Raw genomic sequence first — 18430 nt, 5'->3', positions numbered from 1 at the left:
ACAGTGGGTCTACTCTTTCAAAGCAATAAGGTTTAGAGGCACCAGGTCTACGCAATCAAAGCAATGAGGATGCTTGAGAGGAGTTTCTGGAGGGACCAGGGGTTTTTGGTGATCCAGGTGTGCAAGTGGTACCCAGGTGTATCCAGGTGATTTCTGGGGGTACCCAGGTGATTTTTGGGGCACCCAAATGGCCTGACTCACCCTGACAGGCCAGGAGAAGACGATGGCCTCCCAGTCAACATGGACACAGGTGACCCTTGGCAGCTGCGGGGCTGTCAGGGGACACCCCAACATTCAGGGGGTGCCCCAAAACTGCATATGAGGACATCAGGGGTGGGAGGGAGCCCTGAGTTACCTCGGGAGAGGATGCAGTGCAGGTACAGCCAGGTGCTTTGGTGCATGAGGTTGGTGAAGATGGTATTCTGCAGCAGCTCCAGCTCTGGGGTGGGCAAAGGAGGCACCCCAAAATCTCAGGGGGACACTGCAGGGAATCCCAATATCTCGATGGGGGCACCCAGGTATCCAGGAGTTCAGGTCTACCCATTGAAGTCAATGGGGATTTAGGAACACCAGTTCTACCCATTCAACCCAACAGAACACACCAGCTCCCATTATAGGTGAGGGAGGGGCTGGAAAATTTTGGAGATCCTGCAAAATTGTGTGAGGTTTTTTTGGGGAATCCCTCTCCTTCCTTTAGCGTTCCAGGGGGCAGTGCCCTTGCCGTAGTTCCTGGTGGCCAGCAGCAGCCACAGGCAGTGTTGCCAGGCTGAGGAGTTGGAGAAACTGTGGCTCAGCAAGGCCCTGGTGAAGGCCAGCTCGGCCTTGAGGTCCTGCCTGGCCACAAGTGCCTACCAGTGTTCCCAGCTGTGGACTGGGAAGGCACCAGTATAAACCAGTAAGCACTGGGAGCGACTCCCGAGCTCCTGAGGCCTGTGGCAGCAGCTCCCAGTATAAACCAGTGAGGCCTCATGCACCCAAACCCATTCCCAGTGTGGTCCTGGGGCTCCCAAGTTTATACTGGGAGGGCACCAGTATAACCCAGTAAGCACTGGGAGCCACCCCTGAGCCCCTGAGCCCATTGCAGCAGCTCCCAGTGGAAACCAGTAAGCACAACCTGAAGTCACTCCCAGTAGGTCCCAAGTTCCATCCCAGTATAAATCAGCAAAGCCAGCATCCCCAGAAGTTGCTCCCAGTGGAGTGCCAAGCATCCCCAAGACCCCTCCCAGTATAATCCAGTACACCCTGGTGGTGACAGTCTGTTAAACCCAGCCTTCAGCCTGAGCTCTCTGCTGTTGCAGTTCCATGCACAGAGGTTGTTGTCTCTCAGCCCTTCCATGGGCAGGCCGGTGTTCAGCCATCTCCAGGACAGCAGGGCCCCAGCCCACGTCACTGTGCCCTGGGAAGACAAAAACCATCACTCCAAATGTCCCCTTCTCCTTCTTCCCAGGCATTTGGCGTGGGAGAGGAGTTTGCTGGAAAAAGGAGACGCCTGTGACACTGTGGGGCCCATGGAACCAAACATCCATTGTGACACTACAGAATGTCACAGAACCAAGGGAACTGCTGTGACACTGCAGGGCCCCACAGAACCAAGAGTCCATTGTGAGACACCTGGGCCACGTGGAGCCAAGGAACCATTGTGACACTGGGGAAACTCATGGGACCAAGGGGCCACAGTGACATTGAGGGGCCTCATGGAACCTGTGAGCCATTGTGACACTGCACGGCCTTGTGGAACCAAGGAGACCACGGTGACACTGTGGGGCCTCGTGGAATCAAAGATTTCATTTTGAAATTGAGGAACCTCATGGAACCAAGGGTCTGTTGTGACACTTTGGAACTCCAGAGGCCATTGTTGAGTACAGCACCTCATGGAACCAAGTGTCCATTGTAACAGATCAAGGCCTCATAGACCCAAAAAGAGCATTGTGACTCCATGGGACCCAATGGACCCCAATCTCCATTGTGACAGTGCAGAACCTGATGGAACCAAGGGGCCTTTGTGACACTGCAAGGCCTCAGGGAACCAAGGAGTCCAAAGGACTGAAATAATCCTTGTAGGGTTCTACCTTGGGGAATGGGAACCTCCTTGGTGGCACTTTGGGCTTGGCACACACCTGAGGAGTGTGTCTTTTTGCAGTGCGGAAACTCAGGATTTTTAGATTGCTTCCAAAAAAACAGGAAAACACCTGTTTGCCAGAGGGCAGCCAGTTCTCCGAGCAAAGCAGGTCCCAGGTGAGTGAGGACAGACAGGATGGTGTTGGAGAATGTGGAGCAAAGTTCTCCAGACTGGCTCAGACCTCAAGGCACAGCTTCTGTGAGCAGGCCAGACCTCGTGAGGAGAGACCCTGGATCAATATCAACCATAGAATGCTGCAATCACCTCTGCTCTAAAGGGAACTGTAATAAAATACACTCTTGAAAATAGGAATACATAATTCTTAGAAGCTCTTTGAATAACTTCTCCATAAATAGAGTTGAAAACCTTCCTAATGAGCTGCGCCAGACCAGAGGGAAATCAAGTGAGAGCCATGGTTTGTCAGGACTTGCTTGATCCCAGTGAGCCCCGTGGTGCATTTGGTGCTGAGCCCTTCAACCCCAGGGCCTGAGAGGAGATTGCACAAACTTTTCCAGGAGTCCAAGTCAGAAGAAAAGCCCAAAGTGTCTCAAAGCATTAATGGTTCCCTCTAAAGTCCATCCCCAACACAGGCTCCTCATGGACTCCTTGAAGGAAAGAACTGGAGGCCAGGATTGCCCAAAAACCTCTCAGAGACTCAGAGAGGAAAGGAATAAGAAAACTGCCTTAAAAAACTGAAGTACCTCGAAGCATTAATGAGCCTTACAGACTGTTGTTACTGACACAGGCTCTCAAGAGATTAATTAAAGCAGATAATTGGAGGCCATGATTGCACAAAGCTCTCAGAGACTCCAAGGCAAAAGCAAAACCCAAAGTCCTCTGAAAAACCTGCAGTCCCTGGGAGCATGAAGGAGCCCCCCAGGGCCATTCCTGACCAAGGCTCCCCAGGGACTCGTCCCAGCAGATCCCTGAGGCCACTGCGATGTTGGGGGATGCTGAGGGCAGGACAAGGGGTGAGAGTGGCCAGCCTTGCTGGGGCTGTGCCAGGAGGCCCCAGTGGCTCAGGACAAGGTGTCTCCTCCCAGCCCTTGGTGGCACAGACCCTGCTGTGCCCCAGGGCACCGAGACTTGGCTTCTCTTTGTCCCCACCTGTCATCACTGCCTCTAATTTCCTGCTCTGACTGGAACCTGGGGACACTTTCTCAGTTGTGTCCCTCAGAGGGAACCATTAAAACTTTAGGAAACTTTGGAGTTTGATTGTGACTTGGAGTTCTTGAGAGGTTTCTTCAGCTCCCACTCAGGGACTGATGCTCAGAGACTCAGCCCCAATCCCCAAGAGGGTCATTAAAGTCCTTGTGCTGTGTCTATGCTGATGAGCCGGGCTGGGCTCTTGGCTCAGAATGTGATCCTGGCAACCAAGAAGAGCTTCAAAAACACATTTCTCTTCATGAGCAGCTCTTCTCCCAGCCCAGCAGGGCTGGGGCACTGCCTGCAGCCACCCCGGGCACAGCACAGAGGCACAGAGAGCTTCAATCAGTCAGGGCTGGGAAGATGCTCAGAAGTGCCTGGGGCAGAATCACTCCCAGCCCTTGACACAGGAAGCCTCTGGCTGCAGGACAATGCAGCTGCAGCTCCTGCAGTGATCTCCTAAAGCTGCAACATCCCAATGCCTGCAGACTGTGTGAGTACATTCTCTGATTATCTGTTGTGTAGAGCAGCCAGGGGTGCCGAGGGCTGTCGTGCAGAGCAGGGTCCTGCAGCCCAGGGCGCTGTGCTGGGGCAGGGACTCTGCTGCCTGCCAGGGACAGCTCTCAGCCAGCCCTGGGAGCTGCTCCCAGCACTGGGGGACAAGGTCTGGGTGGAAGGAGACAGCTGGTAAGGCTTGGAAGTGTTCTCCTTGTGTGGTGAGGATGCTGCATTGTTCAGGACTGCTGCTCCCAGCATGACATTTAACTCTCGAACATTTCCAAGCAGATTGTACAGGGATCACAGCAACTCAGGGACTACAGAAAAGCGAAAAGTCTGCTTTATTAACGTGCTGCTCCGGGTTGCCTTGATGGGAAATTGCACATAGATATTTATCTCTCTGTTCAAGTAGGGAGAAATACGGAATTTATTTCTCAGACCTTAATAAAGTGGTCAGTGACAGAAATCAGCACAGGGTCCCTCACAGGCAGCATCAGTGTCACTTTTCCAGCCTCCTCAGGGTTACTGTGATGTTGCCATCAGAGCCTGCAGAGGCAGAGCTGACCCTGGGCAGTGCCCTGTGCTGGGAGGGATCTGCAGGGCAGAGCTGAGCCCCCAGGGCTGGGCTGGGCTCTGGCAGCACTGGCAGGGCCCAGCCCTGGGCACAGGGAAGCAGCTGCTGGCAGGGACAGCTCCAGGCAGCAGAGCCCTGGGCAGGCAGTGGGGGGAAAGTGCCACCAAGCTGGGTTGGGGTATTTAAAATCTTCTCCAAACTGAACTATTCCATGATTACTTTTTTTACAGATCCCCACGCCAAGACACAGCAAATGTCCAACAGCAGCTCCATCAGCCACTTCCTCCTGCTGCCATTGGCAGACACGCGGCAGCTGCAGCTCCTGCACTTCTGCCTCTTCCTGGCCATCTCCCTGGCTGCCCTCCTGGCCAACGGCCTCATCATCAGCGCCGTAGCCTGCGGCCACCACCTGCACACCCCCATGTTCTTCTTCCTGCTCAACCTGGCCCTCACTGACCTGGGCTCCATCTGCACCACTGTCCCCAAAGCCATGCACAATTCCCTCTGGAACACCAGCAACATCTCCCATGCTGGATGTGCTGCTCAGCTCTTTTTCTTTGTGTACTTCATGTCAGCAGAGTATTTCCTCCTGACCATCATGTGCTACGACCGCTACGTGTCCATCTGCAAACCCCTGCACTACAGGACCCTCCTGGGCAGCAGAGCTTGTGCCCACATGGCAGCAGCTGCCTGGGCCAGTGCCTTTCTCAATGCTCTGCTGCACACAGCCAATACATTTTCCCTGCCCCTGTGCCAGGGCAATGCCCTGGGGGGATTCTTCTGTGAAATCCCCCAGATCCTCAAGCTCTCCTGCTCCAAATCCTATCTCAGGGAAATTAGCATCATTGCTGTTAGTGTCTGTTTAGCTTTTGGCTGTTTCGTGTTCATTGTTTTCTCCTATGTGCAGATCTTCAGGGCTGTGCTGAGGATCCCCTCTGAGCAGGGACGGCACAAAGCCTTTTCCACCTGCCTCCCTCACCTGGCTGTGGTGTCTCTGTTTCTCTGCACTGCCTCATTTGCCAACCTGAAGCCTCCCTCCATCTCCTCCCCGTCCCTGGATCGGGTGGTGTCAGTTCTGTACTCGGTGGTGCCTCCAACCCTGAATCCCCTCATCTACAGCCTGAGGAACCAGGAGCTCAAGGCTGCAGTGTGGAGACTGATGACTGGAAGATTTCAGAAACGTTAAATTACAGGCAAATTTCTTGAAATCTCTTGTAATAAATATAATTTTTGATTGTTCTTTTTGGTTTGGTTGTGGCTTATTCTTTTTTTCTCTGTTTTAGTTTTTTAATATTGTCCACAGCGATGTGCTGTTGTCCAAATGTGCTATATCTCATTTTGGTTCTCTCCACCTCTGCTGTGGTCCTTGACTGTTTTAATGGGGATTTGTGTTCTCGGGGTCTTTAATGAACAAAAGATCTCCCAGCAAACTTTTCATTGGAGATGACCCTTTTCTTTTTCCCCTTCTCTGGAGCTGCATCTACAATGTCAGTGTGCAGAGCTGGTGGCAGGCCAGTGCTGGCACAGCAGCTCTGCTCCTGAAGGTCACACCATTCCTGATCCAGGCCACAAACCATTGGCCTTCTTGGCCACCTGGGCACACTGCTGGCTCATGTCCAGCCTGCTGTCCATCAGTGCCCCCAGGTCCCTTTCTGCCTGGCCCCAGTCCAGCCACTCTGTCCCCAGCCTGTAGCACTGCAGGGGTTGTTGCGGCCAAAATGCAGTATCCAGCACTTAGTTCATTAAACCTCACCATGTTGGATTTGGGCCCTGGATCCAGCCTGTCCAGGTCCCTCTGCAGAGCCCTCCTACCCTCCAGCACATCCACACTCACACCCAGCTTGGTGCCATCTGCACATTTGATGATGCTGCACTCAATGCCCTCATCCAGACCATCAATGCAGATATTGAAATCCACGCTGGCTGGCTCTGATCCCTCAGCCATCCTGTAGGTGCCCTGTGATGGCACTCAAGGTGATCTGTTCCATCACCTCACCAGGCACCCAGGTCAGGCTGACAGGCCTGCAGTTCCCCACATCCTCCTTCCAGCCTTTCTTGGGCATGGGCTCACATTGGCACCTCCAGTCCTCTGGCACCTCCCTGCTGAGCCAGCACTGATGAGAAATGATGGAGAGCAGCTTGGGGAGCTCATCCAGCAGCTCCCTCATCCCCCTAGGATGGATCCCATCTGGTGCCAGAGACATCTGTGAGCATCTGAGTGGATCAGCAGGTCCCCAGCTGCTTCCTCCTGGATTACAGGGGGTCTGTTCTGCTCCCTGTCCCCATCTGCCAGCTCAGGAGAACACTTGTCCTCAGGACAGCCTGTCTAATATTTGGAAACTGTGGCAATGAATGGGTTAAGCAGCTCAGTCTTTTTCTCATCTTCATTTTCTCTATTCCCCACAGCATCCAATGAAGAGCTGAGATTCTCCTTGTCCACCGGTTTGCTAATAACTTCTTTATAGAAATATTTTCTATTATTTTTCACAGAAGTGGCCAGGCTGAGTCCTAATTGAGTTTTCACTTCTCTCATTTTTCTTTCTGCATGACCTAACAACATCCTTAAACACTTCCTGAGTTGCCTGCACCTCTGTCCAAAGGTGATGCACCCTCTTTTCTCCCTGAGTGCCTGGAAAAAGCTCCATACCCAGCCAGGCAAATCATTTTCCTCTCTAGCTCACTTCTGGCACACTGGGACAGGCTCCTCCTGCTCATTCATGATTTCTTTCTTGAACTGTCTCCATCCTTCTTGGAATGCTTTGTTTTTAAGTAGTTAAAACTTTTCTTGTTTCCCTTAAAAAAGTCAGTTATACCCAAATCCATATCCTGAATAGGCTGAATTCTGCTCTCTGTAAGGGCAGTGTAGAAATTGTGTTGATGCCCCTCCTTCTTTCACAGAATATTTAAAAACTCAATAATTTCATGGTCACTGTACCCTAAACAGCCTCTGACCACCACATCTCCCACCAACCCTTTTCTGTTTGTGAACAGCTGGAGACAGAGCTTTCCTGGGCGGTGGGAGTGTTACCAAACATTCAGTAAAATTAAAAAATCCTTTACACCAATGTAGCATTAAAAAGCAGCATTCTTTATTCAGCTGGATACACAGGGGACAGCTCCTCCCAAAGCCGTGCATGCTGAGTACAGGAAATTTCTGTTTATATTCTGCATTTTGCAAACTTATTCATTGATTGTCCTGGACTAAACACACATATGATAATCATTTCCCCAAAATCATGAACATATTTCCCCTCCCCTTTACCCATGGGGTCTTCTGTCCTGGGGGTCTCTCTGGTGGTCCCTGGTGGTCGTGGACCCCAATGTTCCAGTTGGCCTGGCTGAGCTGGCAGGACACTGAGGCTGGGGAACTTCCAGTTCCCCTTATTACACAACGGACATTGTGCAGTTTGCAGAGGCCAGTGGTTTTGGAGAACAAGCATTGTGTTAGATCAGCTGGGGTAGGCAGTTTATCATCTGGTAACATGAGGTCACAGAGTGGGCTGTGACATCACAGAGTGAGGTATGTGAGGTCATTGAGCATCACAGGCTGTCCCTGTGACATCATAGAGATGACTGTGACATCACAGGACAGAGATCTGACATCACAGGGCAGGCTGTGACATCACAGGAGGGGCAGTGTGACATCCCAGCAGGGCTGTGTGAGGTCACTGGGTTGGTCACTCTGCCCCAGCCCCCCCTCACAGTTTCCCCAGACAAGTCCAATGCTGTTCATGCCCAGCAGGGTCCCCTGTCCCCCGGGATCCCCCTGCTCCACCTGGAGCCACAGCCTCCCCCAAGGATGTTCCACAAATCAACCCCAGAGCCTGACACGGGGACAAGGGGCCAGGGCTGTGTGACCAGGACATCAAGGCCGTGGATTATCCAGGTCACTGGGGCCTGGTTTGGGTTGCCCAGGGCAGGAAAGATGTCTGGCAGCTGGAGCAGGGTGAGGGAAGGGCCTCGAAGGTGGGGCTGGAGCCCTTTGGCTGTGAGGAGAGGCTGAGGGAGCTGGGCTTGTCCAGCCTGGAGCAGGGAAGGCTGAGGGGCTCCTCATGCCAGCAAGGACAGGAGTTTAAATGAGTCAGGGTGGTTTCAGTATTTCCACAACACAAAACACAGCATGAATTCCCTTGCTCCATCAACCTTGAAACTTTTGCATGTAGAAGATTTTTTTCAAGCTTTTTTAACCCCACTCCGAGCAGAGCATCCTGATACAACACCTTGATTGTTTTTATATCTATCACAGCATCATCTGTGCCTAAAATCAACTCTGCAGTTAAATCCCGTATGGATGATGGACCTCTCAGATGCTGCTGGGATGTCTCTCATTGTTGTGGAAAAAGTTTCAATGTTTATTACATTTTATGATGTTTACATTTTTATGTTAGCAATGAAGAGAAACCTTTCCCAGCCTCTCAAGTCCTACCAGTTCCTGACCCCCAAAGCACAGAAACCTGATGAGGCTGTGGGGATCAGGGGCAGGGCACAGGCAGGGATTTGGGGTGGTTGTGAGCCCAGGGCAGGAGCCAGCCCTTGGCCTTGGTGAACCTCATCCAATTGTCCTGGGCCCATGGCTCCAGCCTGTCCAGATCCCTCTGCAGAGCTTCCTGCCCTGCAGCACAGCCACACTCCCACCCAGCTTGGCCTCACCTGGACACTGACTCAGGGTGCCCTCCATGGCCTCGTCCAGACCAGCAAGAAAGAGATTTCACTGCCCTGGCCCCAATCCTGAGCCCTGGGGACACCCCTGGATGTGGCTCCATTGCCCAGCACACCTTGGGCTGGAATTCTGTATTTTATGGAGCTGTGCCTGCCTTTGGTTTGCTGACAATAAATGAACATCCCTCTGTGTCTCAGGCAGCTCCTTCTGCAAGGAAAGCAGGTGGGAGTTGGTGCCAAGGAGCTGAAAGCTGCAGGCACAGCCTGGAGGGGAGGGAGCTCAGATTTGCACAAGACTGCTCTGAGTGCCAGGGGTTGGATGGGGGAAATGGTGGGGTGGGGGTAGGGACAGAGTCTGACTGATTGTCACCCATAAAGGGTCTTGATTTTCATCTCTATTCAGACTGCATTAGGAGGTGCTTGGGATCAATGTCAACTGGAGATTGCTGATACCAATCTATAAATAGAAAACAAATAAATAGGAAAGTAGTGCTCCTCTGTTTTTGTTTTTAATTGAAATATGTTTTGAATGGAGTGAAAGCTTAGACAAGTCCTGCCTTATACTCACGTTTCTGGCAGTAGCTCTGTTTCAGGTGACCTGAATTCCAAATTGCTCTTGCTCTCAAGTTCCTTAGAATGCCTGATTAGATTTAATATAAAATAAATTATTTACTGGATGGACTCAAAATTAATCAAGAGACTTTAAACGGACTACTTACTGCACAGGAGAAACAAAAGAAGTACAGGTAGATTCAAACCCAGTGCACAATGAAGTTTCCTATATTACAGCTAGTGAAGAAATAGCAGAGATCAGGAGTCAATGGAACTTAGCACCAAACTGATGAGGGAGTACACATGGAGCCCTTTCACTCAGCTTCCAGAAAAGGAACCACAAAGATGCATCCAGACTTGGGGGAGGAACCCTACCCGTTTGCATGGACTATGCAGAAGATTTCTGTTTGGTGAAAGTTTTGTGTGGCTTTTATAGTGTGTAAAGTGAAGTGTGTGTCACTCAGAAATTCAAGGCTCATCTCCCTTCAGGCTGCTCTCAAGGCCAGATGTTCATGGCCAGCTGGGAATTCCACCTCCCTGGCACCAGAGAGAACTCAGGACAGGACAGATGTCCAGCCTGGGTTATCTCAGCAGTTCCTGAGAGGGGGAAGATGCCCTGAGTGATGGCCCAGCTGATGGACAGAACAGATGAGCTCTGCTGTGCCATAGGGGAAGTCCTGCTGCAGGAACCTCATGGAACCAAGGGTCTGTTGTGACATTGTGATGGCTCCTGGAACCAAGGAGACCATGGTGACACCAATGAACCTCATGGAACTTAGGGTCTGTTGTGACATTGTGATGGCTTCTGGGATGGAAATGGCCTTGCTAAGAAAGCCAAAAGCCAAGGGAATGGATTAGTAATTATTAGAAAAATTTACCCTTCTTCCAGGTGTAATATCTGATGTAATTCGTGTAAAGTTGTAAATTAATAAACAGTGTTTGTATGAATAAAATAAACTCAGAAACCAAAAAGAAAACCACAAATGGAAAAAAAAACCAACACAGATTGCTTCACCACAACATTGTAACAGCCAACAAAAGCAGGACAGCCCAAATTAACAAGTGAATGGACGTGGCCACGAGGAGATGGCTCTCTTCAAAGACAGTCCAGAGAACACCCAGACACTGAGTGCCAAGCACCCAGGATTAATCGGGAAAAATACATCTCAATACCAGCTTCCCTAAACCAAGGCCTGCCTTCATCAGAATTCATGGTCTCCCAGAATATGGCTTTGTCCAGCCCCATGCAGAGAAAGGAAACTACATGAATAAAATACATGAATAAGCGAAGCAAGGAAAGGAGACAAAGACCTCTGCTCCAGGCTATGAAAAACTGTATATAAACTGGACTGACCACAGTGGTTTTGTGAACATTGGGCAATCCAGAGCAGTAGAGTTTGGATCACAGTGTGTTTACCCGGGCTCGGTGTTGCTCTTTGCAATTTTGGCTGTCATGGACCGTATCCCAGCCATGAAATAAATTATCACTTATTTCTGATTATACTCAATTCGGCTAAATCTTTTTATTATCTATAACATAGGCAAGGTTAACCAAGCCATTCCCTACATTTCTCCTGTTCAGATTCTTTTAGTTGGCTGCTTTGAGAGGTCCAGCTTGTTCTAGTGCTTATCATGAGCAGATTGTACTCTTGATTTATGCACCAATGCACCAGATGTGGAATCGTCTACCCCGAACTCAGAAACAAACTCCCTCTGTCAGACCATTTTCACATTCCAGATAATTTTCAAGACGTCCACTGAGAGGTTGGAATGATTATCACACAACTCTCCACTTCTGGCTGCAGGCCCTGGAGATTCTTTCTCTGAATTCAGCCAGGCTTGTATTCCCTAGCAAGTCCTGCTACCACCTCCTGTTTTCTTAGATCAGAACAGTAACAGTGAAAACCTTACCCACGGCACAATTCCCCAGCCCACCAGCAAAAGAAAGGACAAGTTTTCAAGTTCTCAAAACCTTTGTCCTGCTTTGCTGAAGGACAGTGCAGCACGCACAGTGTGGAAAGCTAAGAGACTCTGCAGTTGGTGGCACGTCTTGTGACAGGAGCTCGTCCTCCAGGAAAAGTTTGTGAAAAGAGCAAACATCACTGTAGAGAAAATGCTTGGAACAGCAGAGCAGCTTTCCAGAAGTGAAATGACAATGGAAGGAAACAACCCAAGATGTTCACATATACTATTAATTCCTTTCCTTATACGCTCCCCTTTTCTGTGTTGCACCGGTTCTACATCAACTGATGTTACCTCGAAGACCTAGGACTTAGCAAGTTTGATGCACTCTGCAGTATCATTAGCTACACACAGTTTGCCTTCTCCCTGTTTTGCTTTGAAAGCAATGCTGGAGACATCAGAAACCTGCAAATGCAAGATTTTAAAGCACAGCACTTAGGTTAGCTATGGGTTCTAGAGACAGGACACGTGCTCTCACAGTATTTCACCCTCAGCAGTGACAATACACAGCAGCAACAAAGGTGATTCCTAGGACATCGTGCAGGGGTCAAGACTCCGTCTCTTGGCTTAACATGGCAAAGTTCACATGTTTTGACAGACTGAGGATCCAAACTAGTTTGCTTTTCTAGCTGTGTCGATGAACAGCAGGACAAATAAAGCAGCCAGCAGTTTCTTTGCAGAGAGGGCCTTTGCTCCAGGCTGAAAGGGCTGGATTGGCAGGGAGGAGGCAGGCAGCTGAGCTGCTGTATAGGACTGGGATCCAAACTCGGCAGAAATAGCAGTTTCATTCTTTTATTTTAATTCTCCTGTCGGCAGTCTGCGATTTTCACCCGGAACTGAACAAGAAAATAGGAACAGCCCTGGGGATGAGGGCACCGCGCCGGGCGTGGCCCCTCTGCTGCCGCTGCCCACCCGGAGCGGCCGGAGAGCAGCGCTGCCCTGCAGGGGCTGCATTTCTCACTCCTCATGTGCTGCTCTGCCCTCCCACGGGGCTGACTCTGCCTGGCCCTGGCAGGCTCCTCCTTCGGCACTTTGCTCTGCTCCAGAGGAAAGTGCGGACAGCGCTTTGCTTGCTTGTGAGGAACAGACTGCAGCGCGGGGCGAGCGGGCGGGATAGGGCCCGGGGCATGCGAGCACAGGGGACAAGTTGCAAGCCTGCCGGAAATAAAAGTTCTGTTGTGAATGATATTCTATTTTTCCAATTTATCAAGCAACGAGATTAAATGTAGCAGCAAATTTTTAATAGTAACAATTAAAAATGAATACAATTAAAGTATTGGAGATGACTACAAAAATATCAAAGTATTGGAAATTAATACAATCAAAGTATTAAAATGAATATTGAATACATATATATCAGGAAAAGTAAAATTTGAGAGTAAGCAATTTAGTATAATTGAGGTTTGTATAAAGCATAAGCATAACTGACCGGGGAGGGGGCCCTCCCCCTACCAGGGGTACGAGGAGGGACTCGCCCTTCCTCACGTACCAAAGCATCAAGGCTGACAATCCCACTTATGTACTGTATGCTATAGAAGTTTATAGAAAACTCCTCCTAGTTTCTATTCCTAAAATCTATGTCACTGTGTTGTATGGCGCATGCTCTACTAATGGGTTAGGGGTTCTCTCATCCTTTTGAGGATCTTATTTCCGATGAAGGCTCATCGTCTTCCTCAGTGTCTGCTGTGTAACCTGCGGGGAGCGCATGGCCACTATGTGACTGAGCAGATGTTTTCCATAGCAAGACTTTGAGTCCCATGCCTGGAATCATCCCATTTTGTCCCATTTCAAGGTCGAAATTTTGTATTTCTAGATGCTGCTTGTCAGACCTACGTCCTTCTACTATTCCCTTCCAACATCTTTCTTCGACTCCCAACATCTGGAAGATGTCCTTTGCCCTGTCTCACCCATCTCCCCCCTCACTGTAGCAATTGTCTTCTATTGATCTAAATACAATTTTGTTAATATAGTTACAATTTAATTGTCACGAATCACATTTATCACAGTTCCAATCTAATGAAGAAGCAGCTAAACAAGACGGTGGTTTTGAGTGGGTGCAGGAGGAAGAGATGCTCCGTGACTCCAGTTCGGCCCCGGTGCGGAGCGGCCCGTGCTGCCCCGGGGCGCACGGGGCGGAATGGACACACCGGGAACGGACACACAGGGAACGGACACACGGGGAATGGACACACGGGGAACGGACACACGGGGAACGGGCACACGGGGAACGGGCACACAGGGAATGGACACACGGGGAACGGACGCACAGGGAACGGGCACACGGGGAACGGACACACAGGGAACAGACATACAGGGAACGGACACACAGGGAACGGGCACACGGGGAACGGACACGCGGGGAACGGACACACGGGGAACGGGCACACGGGGAACGGGCACACATGGAACGGACACACAGGGAACGGACACACGGGGAACGGACATACAGGGAACGGAGACACGGGGAACGGACACACGGGGAACGGACGCACAGGGAACGGACACACGGGGAACGGACACACGGGGAACGGACATACAGGGAACGGACACACGGGGAACGGACACGCGGGGAACGGACACACGGGGAACGGGCACACGGGGAACGGGCACACATGGAACGGACACACAGGGAATGGACACACGGGGAACGGACTCGCAGACAAACGCTCGTGGCGCTTCGGCAGCAGCAGCAGCAGAGAAGAAGCGATCCCGCAGACCCTCGACGTCCCTTCTCTTGTTCCTCGTCTCACTCTCCCGCTGTCCCACACTCTGTCGCGGTGTCCCGCAGCCTCTCCCAGTACCCCTTTCCCGGTCTCCCCCTTCCCTCTCGGTGTCCCTGTCCCGGCCCTTCCCTCTCCCCGCGTCAGGCCGGGCCATGTCCCCACCCCACTCCCGGCCCCGGGCGGGGCTGCCCCGTCCCCGCCCCCGGCCGTCCCGCCGCGGCCTCGCCTCCGCCCGGCTCTGGCGGTATTGGCGCTGGCGCTGCTGGGCGGGCATCAGTGCCTTGGCCGGGGGCGGCATCGCCGCTCTTTGGCTCCGCCTGTCCCGAGCCCGGTGCCGTCCCCGACGCAGAGTCCAGTCGCGGCTTCGGCGCCGGTGCCGGCTCCTCCCGGGGCCCGCGGAGGACACACGCGGCGCGGCCGCTCCCGCCGCCTCCGCTGCGGGTTCCCCGGCCCGAGCTCCGCCGCTCGGCAGCGCGGCCGCCGGCCCTGAGCCGCCGGGGCCCGGGGCGGGTGGGGATGCCCGGCCCGGGACGGTCGGGGGGCGCTCGGGGGCCGTGTCTGGCCCCGGGCCGAGCGCTGACGGCCGCGTGTCGCCCGCAGGGAAGGCGCAGGAGGCCTTGCAGGAGCGGTACCGGCTGGGTTCGCTGCTGGGCAGCGGCGGCTTCGGCAGCGTCTACTCGGGGACGCGCCTCGCGGACGGCGCCCCGGTGAGTGGCGGGGCCGGCGGCGGGCAGAGGACGAGGAGGAGGAGGGCGGGGGAGGAGGAAGAGAGGCAGAGGAGGAAGAGGAGGAGGCCGGGGCGCGGCGGAGCGGGCGGTAAGCTCAGCCCGCTTCTACCCCTTGCTCGCAGGTGGCAATCAAATGCGTGCCACGGGATCGCATCCGGCACTGGGGCGAGCTGGTGAGTGAGCGGGGCCAGCGGCCGAAGCCGGGGCGTGCCGGGCGGCGAGGAGCTGGGGCCCGGCAGGGTGGGAGCCGCCGGGAGCCCTGCAGGGAGAGCGAGCGGGGGATACAGAGCGTCCCGGGCTGGCTGAGGGGTCTCAGAGCCCTGGCACGGCCTCAGCCCCACTGACGGCATCGTGGTCCTCGCGCAGCCCCACGGCGCCCGTGCGCCCCTGGAGATCGTGCTGCTGGACAAGGTGTCCTCTGGGTGTGCTGCTGTCATTCAGCTCCTGGAGTGGGTTGAGCTGCCCAACAGCTTCTTGTTGGTGCTGGAGCGTCCGGAGCGGTGCCAGGACCTGTCGGGTTTGCTGGCGGAGCGGAGGTTCCTGCCGGAGGAGGAGGCGCAGGGGCTGTTCCGCCAGGTGCTGGAGGCCGTGCGGCACTGCAGCAGCTGCGGGGTCCTGCACAGGGACATCAAGCCCGAGAACATCGTGCTCGACCTGGCCACCGGACAGCTGAAACTGATCGACTTTGGCTGTGGCGCCTTCCTCCAGGACACAGCCTACACCCAGTTTGCAGGTGAGCCCTCCCAGGGGATGCTCCTGGGCATCTTATGGCCCAGCCGGGCTGCAGCACTGAGGCTTCTGCCTGTTGGAGCGGGGATGGGATTAATGCTTGAGCCAAGTTGATTTGGGTGGGGGTGTGAGGTGGGCCAGCTCCCAGGCCTGCTGACAGCCTTCATCACCCACTCTGCCCTGGGCTGGGGTTGGAGCTGGGGCAGCCAGGCCGACAAAAACCCCATGGGGGTAGCAGAGGGGGGGGGCTCTGACCCCGTGCCCTGGCTGGTTTGGTGTGCAGGCGAGGAAGGGCTCGAACTGCACCTCTCCCCTTGTTTGCCTTGGCTTACTAACATTTTCTGAGGGCCGTGCAGGCGGGGAGGAGAGTGGGTTTTCTCCACCCCTGGGTGGGTTTTTCTTTTTCGTGCCATGGTTGGGCCTTCTCAAGGCTTCTGCTGCCCTCTTCCAGCACCGGTGGCTTCTTTTCCAGCCCCGAGTCTGTACGCAAGTCCCAAGTGCTGGTGAGAGGGCAGCGAGTCACCCCGTGTGCCACTGGGGCAGCCCCTGAATGCCCAGGGATGCTGGGGCGAGGCTCTGGGAGCAGCAGCATCCTCCTTCTGAAATCCATCTGTATTCCATAGGAACCCTGTCCTACAGCCCACCAGAGTGGATCCAGCACCAGCACTACCATGGCGAGGCAGCAACGATCTGGTCCCTGGGCCTCCTGCTGTACCACCTGGTCGTGGGGAAGCACCCGTTCAGGAGGGGCCAGGAGATCATCTGGGGACGGATCTTGTTCCCACAACGGCTCTCTCAAGGTGGATCCTCATCTCTGGGCAGGGGGGAATAGCAGTGCTGGGAGACAGCAGCAGGGTCGTGAGCATCCTGCTCTGGCAGCTGCTGAGGAGGTGGCACAAGTCCTGCTCTCCTCTAAACAGTAAATCCATGGGGAAGTTTAGGCACAACCCTGGGTACACCCAGCATGGCCTGGGCACGGGAAAGGGGGGAGGGGGGGAGGCAACTTCTGCAACGTACTGGTGATTTCTGGTTTCTCTCTTCAGAGTGCCAAGATGTTATTAAGAGGTGTTTGTCCATGCAACCGTTGGACAGGCCATCCTTAGAAGACCTTTTCCGCGATCCTTGGATTCAGGGTGTTCGTCTGCCCTAGAAGATGGGAGAGATCCATGGGCACAGCTGGATCCAGGAGCCTGGCAGGTAACAGCTGCACACATCTCTTGGCAATCAGTGGCAAAGCAAACCAGGGTGCCTGTAGCTCTGAGCAGGGATCATCAGAAGGGAGCATGCAGCTCTTGGGCTGGAGCTGAGCTAGAGACCTGGTGTGGCAAGCACTGGTGGCCACCATCCGCCCTGGGTTTCCTTGTCTGGTTCACTCATGGCTGGGGCCCTGGGCAGAACACTGACAGCCTGGTCTGGCCCTCAGGGAAGGAGAAGGAGCCCCTGGAGAAGCTGTTCCAGGTGGGGCAGCTGCTGGGGACACTAAGGACAACCTCAATGATGACAATCTCTTCCTCAGCCTGGCCAGCTGAAGATGATGGACTGGATTCTGGCACCTTCTTCACAGACACACTCCACACCCAATTTGTGGGTGAGTCCACAGCCAGGGGGATGCTCCCAGATCTGGGCACAGCATAGCCTGGCTGGGCACCAAAGGTTTCCCCAATTGCTGGGGCAGATGCCATGAATTCTTCAGTTGGCTGCCAAGCTGCTTTTTGGCTCTGGGCAGCTGCTGAGGGGCTGGATGTGCCATGGCTGGCTGCAGGCTGGGCACAGTCCTGCCCTCCTGCTCTGCTCCCAGAGGCAGCAGTGATTGGGAGGTTTGTGCCCAGCTCTGGGCACGGCCAGCACAGCCTGGGCACTGCGGGAGCTGGGACAAGGGGGACAGGAGCCTTCAGCTGACGGGCGGTTTCTGGTTTCTCTCCTTGCAGCCGGGCTCTGCAGATGCTGAGGCTGCTCTGGGCTCTGCCAGGGCTCTGCTGGGCTCAGCCCTGGGCACGGCTGGGCCCGCTCTGCCCTCACATGGCTCTGACAGCTTTGCATCAGACGAGCCCATTCCGAGCACAGCACCTGAGCTTTCTGCTTCTGCAGGTGAGGGAGACTCTCCTGCAGGCCAAGACATTGCAGTTAGACACACACGTCCAGTTGGCAAGAACCCAAACTCTCCACAGTCCCAGCTGAACGCCTGGATCTAGACAAGATGTTTAGTCTGTCCCACTTGTCATTCCTTTTTGGTTAGAATTGTGCAATTGCACTTTCTTCCTCCTCTAGAAGTGCCACGAGTGGGAAAAACCTGGCGAGGGGGCCGTGTTCCTAAGGCAGTGCAGTCTGGAGCTGATGGATGGAGAATTGCCCTTCTGCACTTCCAAACCAAGCAAAAAGCCGTAAGTGGGACTTCGTGTCTTTAACAAGCCTCTGACAGTTTCAAAGGGAACGTGCAGCTCATTCACAGGCTGAGAAGGAAGGGCATCTTCTAAAAGATTTGGGCTGTGACAGAGTTGAGATTGCCAGTCCTGCCAGGAGCTGGCAAGGCACAAAGCAATTTCTTCTTGCTTCACACCAATTTCACCACAATTTAAAAGAACAGTATTGGAAACAAATCCCAAAATCTTTTTTAAAAAGGTTACGGAGGCCAGTAAGATGCATCAATGCCATTGACTCATTTGCAAAGTGAATAACTGAGTTTTCTGCTGCAAAAGATCAGTTACCTCTTAAAGTTACAGAAGATTTTTCACTGCCCACT

General features: G+C 53.5%; 1 long non-coding RNA gene across 2 annotated transcripts; it reads left to right on the top strand.

The window, feature by feature from the left end:
* Window positions 1-16675: 16675 nt before the first annotated feature.
* On the top strand, window positions 16676-18071 carry LOC148218274 (uncharacterized). Of its 2 annotated transcripts, none has more exons than XR_015800493.1 (3): window positions 16676-16887; window positions 17114-17278; window positions 17959-18071. It is a non-coding gene; the product is annotated as an uncharacterized LOC148218274 (long non-coding RNA). The 2 variants fall into 2 exon arrangements; XR_015800492.1 differs by lacking the exon at window positions 17959-18071 and adding an exon at window positions 17619-17741.
* Window positions 18072-18430: the final 359 nt, after the last annotated feature.

Source organism: Sturnus vulgaris, unplaced genomic scaffold (assembly GCF_052056855.1).
Source record: "Sturnus vulgaris isolate bStuVul1 unplaced genomic scaffold, bStuVul1.hap1 Scaffold_192, whole genome shotgun sequence".
Classification (NCBI taxonomy): domain Eukaryota; kingdom Metazoa; phylum Chordata; class Aves; order Passeriformes; family Sturnidae; genus Sturnus; species Sturnus vulgaris.
Note: the sequence above shows the minus strand (reverse complement) of the source record. Positions and strands in the feature narration are given on the sequence as shown.